Below are 7,500 nucleotides of genomic sequence, written 5' to 3'. Positions count from 1 at the left end.
GAAAATACCATATCACTCATATATAAGGAAGATTTGTTTGTTTTTTGAAGTGTAAATTGTGTATTAGTGTTTATAGGAAGTAGTGTAAATTCGTGCAGTAAATATGTTAGTGTCTGTGGGAAGGTGATAGGCTTTGGAAAAGGTTACTGGACCAGGGGGATGTCTCCGACGTGGGTTCTAGTCTCTTTTCAAACCACCTGTGCACCATTCAATGTCTTGGTAAAAATGTTGTGTGCGCATATACTGTATATATATATATATATATATATATATATATATATATATATATATATATATATATGTATGTATGTATGTATGTATATATACATATATATGCAAAACACTTCCATCTAAAATAAAAGTGTAATGGGAAAGAGGCATTTGGGAATGGACGCAAAGAGATTATATGAGGGGATGATTGTGCCCACAGCACTGTGTGGGGCAGACTTGGAATCTGAGAGATGCAGAGAGGAAAAGTTTAAATGTGTTTAAGAGAGAAATGTCTAAGAAGTATTGTAGGGATTACAAGGTTGGACAGTGAGAAATGAGGTGAGGAGGAGAGCAGGGGTGGAAAAGGAGGTGGCAGGTAGGGTTTATGAAAGAGTACTGGATGCTTTGGACACATGGAAAGAATGAGTGAAGGAAGGTTAGTAAAAGAGGTGTGGAAGGCAGAGATGGGGGTGGGGGTGTGGAAGTGAGAGGACGACCGAGGATGAGATGGATGGATGGGGCGAAAAGGGCGTTGAGCAAGAGAGGAATATCTGTCGAGCAAGGAAGGGAGAAGACAGGATATTGAGGTGAATGGAGAATGGCTGTGTATAGATGATTCCGTAATGCATGGAAGGTAGGGGTAGGAGGTGGGGAGGGTTAGGGGGTGGTTACATGTGAATGATATTTTGACGCAGCCGAGAGGCTTTCTCTCCGTCTTCTCTTTTTATGCATGATGGGACGGAGAGTGAGGGTCGCCGATTAAGTGAAGCGGCCTTGCTGTGAATGCGCTGTGTCCTACTACATTACTTTTAACCCAAGGTAGTGGGCGAGATACAGGGATAATCCGCCATCCATGAGGAGCTGAAATGAGAGGGGAATAGGGTGGTGGATGAGAGTGAAATGGGTAGAAATGAAATGAGTGGGAATGGGTATATGCCTTTTGTCTCGGCTACCTCCCTGGTATAGGGGAAAAATCCCTTGGTGTGTGTGTGTGTGTGTGTGTGTGTGTGTGTGTGTGTGTGTGTGTGTGTGTGTGTGTGTGTGTGTGTGTGTGTGTGTGTGTGTGTGTGTGTGTGTGTGTGTGTGTGTGTGTGTGTGTGTGTGTGTGTGTGTGTGTGTGTGTGTGTGTGTGTGTATAGATAGATGGATAGATAGATAAATAGATAGATAGATAGATTTAGAAGCTAGGGGACTTGAATCTTTAGCTGTGTTAATCATTACCACGAGGCAAGTACACTAACCGCTAGGCCATGACCATCGTACATAAGAAATTTGCCAATTCCCCGAGTCTAAGTGGAGTACTGTTGTCAACCCCATCGATGTCCAGCGTGCACACGCGCGCACACACGCATATGGAGCGAGAAGTACTCCAACGTCTTCAAATCAACTCTCGAGGGACCCTCTGTTATTCCTTGGGATCTGACGTCAAGGGACACTCAATTGTTCCTAGTGATCCGAGGACTAGGCTTCCACGGAGGCAACACAGACCAGAATCCCTAGATCGCTCTTAGGCTAGACATTCACGTAACACGTATCCTACAAGGCATTCACGTAACACATCTCCTCTGTGACTACGTCTAGCAACACCAAAGTGACAATCTTTCTCGTCACGGGTTCCCCAGTTAACATAATGTCAGTACACAGTTTCCACAAATTCCGCACTAAAACTAAACATGTCACCATTTTGGAAACCCCACCCCCCATGTAAACTTTTGCAATGTAGATGGTGTACCATTCCCGATCATCAGTAAATTCTCCCTAGACATTAACTTCAAAGATGAGTGCCCAGGCATTCCAGTTACCACCTACGTAGCTGATGTTTACTTTCCTGCTGATATCCTCATAGGCTTAACATTGATGAAGCAACATAACATAATCATTTACCCTGCTCAAAATGGCATCATTTATGCAAATAATTTCCTCCCTGCATTGCCATCAGCAACTTCCCACAAAGTCAACCACATCAACGTGACCGAGCAGGCAGAACATGATTACACGCAGTTGATTCTACCCTCCCATTCAAATTCAACCTGCTTCATTACACGAGGATGCACCAGCTGCTAGCACAAATGGCACCTCCACCCAATCACTTTCCCACGACTCTAACTCTGCTACTTTACTGAGAGCTGTGGACTTACGTTCCAAACGAAACAGACGCACTAACTCCTCCCGCATGTCCAAATCAGCAAAACTCAGGACAAAACACCTAGTAAATACCGTTGATCTTTCACCGCCTGAGGACACCTTCTTGCCCCTCTTAAAGTTAAAGGAACTCAACAACAAATCCACCCCAGTTTCGGAAGTGTTAACTACATTCAAATACACTCACGCAGTGCTTCTCAGCCCAAAGACGCTGTTCCCTCATGAGTATACAAAGATACACATACGAGTTATTCAAGCACAAGACACCGATCTACTCTGCATGCCAGAAACTTGTCGTGTCAATAGCATTTCCTTCCTTTCAACCATAAGCTCTACGTCAAAGAAATGTCATACTTGAATTTTAATTGCCAATGATACAAATGCACCCCTCTATCTCACACTTGGTGCAAACATTTGTGATTTCGAAGTATATCCTTCACGCATCAAAGTCATGGATAACAAATTCCCCACTTCTCAAATTTGTACCACAATTTCCCACGTGCCCACAGCACGGAAACTAATTGATGTATCACCTTTCAACCCCATATATTTCCTTGATGCACAAACAGACTTGCTTGCATTTTGCAACAAGTTCAAACATACCATTGCCACTCCAGGTGAACCACTTGGAGTCACTAATCTTATTCAGTATCATATACCCCTTCGTGAGAACTCTAAACCACGTTACATTTCCGCATACAGATTACCACATAGCAAACGCATGACTGTACATAACCTTACCCAAGACATGATTGCTCAATACATGATTGAACCATTTATCATCGGATGGAACTTCCCCTTTTTTGTTGTGCTTACACACGATGGTTCCTTCCGCACTGTAGTAGACTTTAGAGAGTTAAATAAGTTAACCATACCAGATAGACACCCTATCCCTGTATTACAAGATATATTCCACTCCGTCGGTGAAAACAACGTAGTGTTCACGACCTTGGACCTTATGTCGGGATATTTTCAGATCCTCCTTGCTTCAGAGTCTGCGCCTCTGACAGCCTTTAGCACGCTCGCAGGTCATTATAACTTCAAACTACTAGCCATGGGTTTCGTTTCAGCTTCTTCAGTGTTCACTTGACTTATGCATACAGTACTTGCAGGTCTCATATGTCATTCAGTGTTCATATACTTCGATGACGTGATCATCGCTTCCAAATCCGTTAGCGAACATCTACACACTCTACACACTGTCTTCTCACGACTAGCAAAAGCAGGTATAAAACTGAAGCTTAAGAACTGTTCCTTCTTCGGAAAGAAATACGCTTCCTATGTTTTTATTTCACAAGGAATTTTAACCTCACAGGACAAGGTCAAGGTAGTCATTGATTTTCCACGCCCTACTTCTGTAGAACACGTACGTTCATTCGTTGGTCTGTCAGGCTTTTATAGACATTACATTCAAGGTTACGCTAGTATAGCAGCACCATTAACTTAAGAAGGACACACCTTTCATTTGGACACCTGACCAAGAGAAAGCCTTTAATGACTTAAAGAAAATCTTAACCACGTCACCGGTCCTTGCTTTCCCAAGTCACAAGCTTCCTTTCACAATCTACACTGATGCGTCCTACAAAGGATTTGGCGCAGTCCTCATCCAACAACACGGCACAAAACTCAGACCAATTGCCTATGCGAGTCGCACACTCAACAAACACGAGCAAAATTACTCAGTCACAGACATAGAAGCTTTAGCAGTTATATACGCACTCAAACATTTCAAAGAGATCATCCTTGGTTACGAAATACACATATATACAGACCATCAACCAATCTTACACCTCTTCAAAGGAAAGAATCTTTCAGGAAAACTTGCCCGCTGGTTCCTTATCATACAAGAGTTCATGCCAACCTTTCATTTTGTTCAAGGAAAAGCGAACCTAGTTGCAGACGCTCTCAGTCGCCATATTGCGACCATCACTCAGAATCAGAGTTCAGTAACTCTTACTCAAGCGCTCGTTGCCACAGCGCAGAGATCAAACCCTCTTTGAAAACGTGCCATATACTTCCTCGAATCTGCAGACACAACTGACACAGAAAACTTTCCTCCCGATCTCGACAATCACACGTTAGTTGGTGACATTCTGTATCACAAAAAACACTAACGAACACTCATGAACCCAACAGCTCAGTGTATCAACTTGTATTCCCCACAGGCCTCATTCCAGAAGTTTTAAAGCTTATACGCGATTCCCACATTGCTGCACACCCTGGCAAGGAGAAATGTGTTACACAAGCCAGATTCCACTACTTCTGGTTAACCATGAGGAAGGATAAACACGCCTATATTGATCCTTGTCACCTTTGCGCGATTCACAAAAGTCATATCAGCGGCCATGTTCCCATTCTAACTTACCCTACCCCTTCTAAACCATTCGACACAGTAGCTGTTGATCTTCTTAAGTCACCACTTACACATACCGGAAACCAATACCTCTTTGTGTCGACCATTTTTCACGATTCTGTATTATTTCCCCCTACCAGACAAGACAGCACAACACGTAGCAAAGACCCTTATTGACAAACTCATATGCCCCTTTACTGCACCCAAAACTCTGGTTTCTGACTACGGGACAAAATTCAACAATGAGATTCTTTCTCACATTTGTAATTATTTTCAAATCAAAAAATGCAACACTACTGCTTATCACCCTAGTTCAAATGGCTTAATTGAACGCCAGAATATAACGACTCTCAATGTTTTTAGACATCTAGCTTCTGATCTTCAACCTTCTTGGAATGAACATGTCCCCATGATTCAAGTTTCTATAAATAGTTCCATCAACAGGTCAATATCAGAATCTCCATTTTGTCCTCTTTGGTTCGGACAAAAGACTCCCATATGATCATCTTTCAGAATTACATCCCATTTACAATTTCAATTATTATGTCAAGGTTGAAGTACGAAATGGTCCGTTTGCATAACAAATCAGCCAGAGCTTGTACCTTTGAAATTGGATACATTGTTTACGCCCTTAACGACACACCCACCTCGAAGCTCTTCCCTAAATTCTCTGGACCCTATCGTATCATTGGACATGAGTCAAACAACAAAGTCAATACACTCAGGTTACACGATCTTACAGAGACCGTCTTGCACAAGGATCATGTCAAAAGAGTCCCTCGTGGCCTCGACATAGAGACTGTCTCTTCACAAACTCGCACTACCCCTACAATAGAAGACCATCACCAACCCTCTCCACCAAAACCTCCAGTTCCCCTCCCCCACTATAATCTTCGCAATCGAGCAAAAACCTTCATAAATGTATATTTTTGCCTAGGTGAACGGAAATATCTACTTCCGTATGCTCATCCAATTAAGTCTGTTTCATTTTATTCATGAGTATTTCCCAATACCACTATTATTCTAACATTATGTGTATCTTCATGCCAAGGTTCTGCAAAAGGCTTTGTATTATCTCTTATCTTTCATGAATACCAATCTCAATGAGGACAGTGAGGATAGCTGACCGAGCATCTGTTGTCAACCATTTCGATGTCCAGCGTGCACACGCGCGCACACACGTATATGGAGCGAGAAGTACTCTAACGTCTTCAAGACAACTCTCGAGGGACCCTCTATTGTTCCTTGGGATCTGACGACAGGGGACGTTCAATTGTTCCTAGTGACCCGAGGACTAGGCTTCCAGCCAACACCCAGAACCACCTGCTCGGACAATGGGAGCCGCCAGCGTTTCGGGTAAAACGCCCAGGACACCTGCGTCGGACAAAAGAGACCGCGCTCCTCGACTACAATAGAAGCGGCGCCTGTCTGGTTCCTGTCATCGTCGCTCAATCCGACGCGACGAATCTTCTTTTTTCCAATGTGAATATGGCAACCCTTATATACATATATACACACACACATATATATATATATATATATATATATATATATATAATGTATGTAGAATTTGGCAGCCCCCCCCCCCCGAGGTTTCTACGGAGATTGCATTGTATATATAAATCAGAGAGAACACTGCAGCAGTAAAGAGCACGCTTAGACTTTGCTTTTGCAAACACCAGTACCCTAATAATGTAGACAGAAACTGCAAATCTTCAGTAGCTTCTAAAATCATTTATCATAAATTCACCAAGGAAAGTGAAGAAAACTATCTATATAACTATATTAAGACCAGTACTGTGTTACGCGTGTGAGAACTGGAAATTAACCAGTAGGACAAGGAGTAAAATACAGGCCGCAGAAATGAGAACACTAAGGGTTATCTACAGATGTACAAGGGTGGACCGAATAAGGAATCAAGTTATATGAGAAGCATTGGGGGTTGAGAATGTACTGGACTATGTGGAGAGAGGACAGCTGAGATGGTACGGACATGTTATACGGATGAAAGAGCAAAGATATACAAAGAAGTACTACTTATGGAAACCAGAAGGAAGAAGACCTGTGGGACGCCCAAGAATGAGATGGAGAACAAATATCCAGCAGGCCCTGCACAAGAGGGGAACTTCACTGGAGAGCCTTATTCACAAATGTTTCCTTATTCACAAATGTTTCCGTGGAAGAGGCGTTAAAAGCAGCAGGAGAGGTAGTTAGAGATATGGATGACGAGGCTCTACCCATAGGGAAGGCAGATTTCTTAAAACTTATATCGCTATGTGTGAGATTTGGTCCCTTCATTTTCAACGGAGAGGAATACAGCCAATGTAGAGGCCTTGCGATGGGGATCCCCCTCAGTGCTGTTTTAGCTTCCCTCTATATAGAAGTTTTAGAGAGAGATCATTTTGTAAAAATAATGGGTCGAAACACCTCCTGGTTTCGATATGTGGATGATGTCTTAGTCGTGGCCCCCAAGAACACCAATTTGGACAACAAATTGAGGAGGTTAAATAATGTCGAACGAAACATCCAGTTCACTGTTGAACACGAGACAGATAACAAATTGGCCTTCCTCGACACCGTCATCTGGAGGAAAGAGAACAAGACCGCATTCTCGGTTCATAGAAAAAGTACAAATAAAGACGACATCATTCACTACTACTCCGGCCACAACGAGAGAATAAAGAGTGGAGTGGTAATAGGATTCTTCCTGAGAGCATACCGCATTTGTAGTGAAGAATTTATTAAAGATGAAATGGATTACATTTTCAACATTTTCACCAAACTCTCTTATCCGG

The sequence above is a fragment of the Oratosquilla oratoria genome, chromosome 9 (genome assembly GCF_046742065.1).
Source record: "Oratosquilla oratoria isolate Oo_2021 chromosome 9, ASM4674206v1, whole genome shotgun sequence".
In the NCBI taxonomy this organism is placed as follows: domain Eukaryota; kingdom Metazoa; phylum Arthropoda; class Malacostraca; order Stomatopoda; family Squillidae; genus Oratosquilla; species Oratosquilla oratoria.
The sequence above is the reverse complement of the archived record's forward strand: the minus strand, read 5'-3'. Positions refer to the sequence as shown.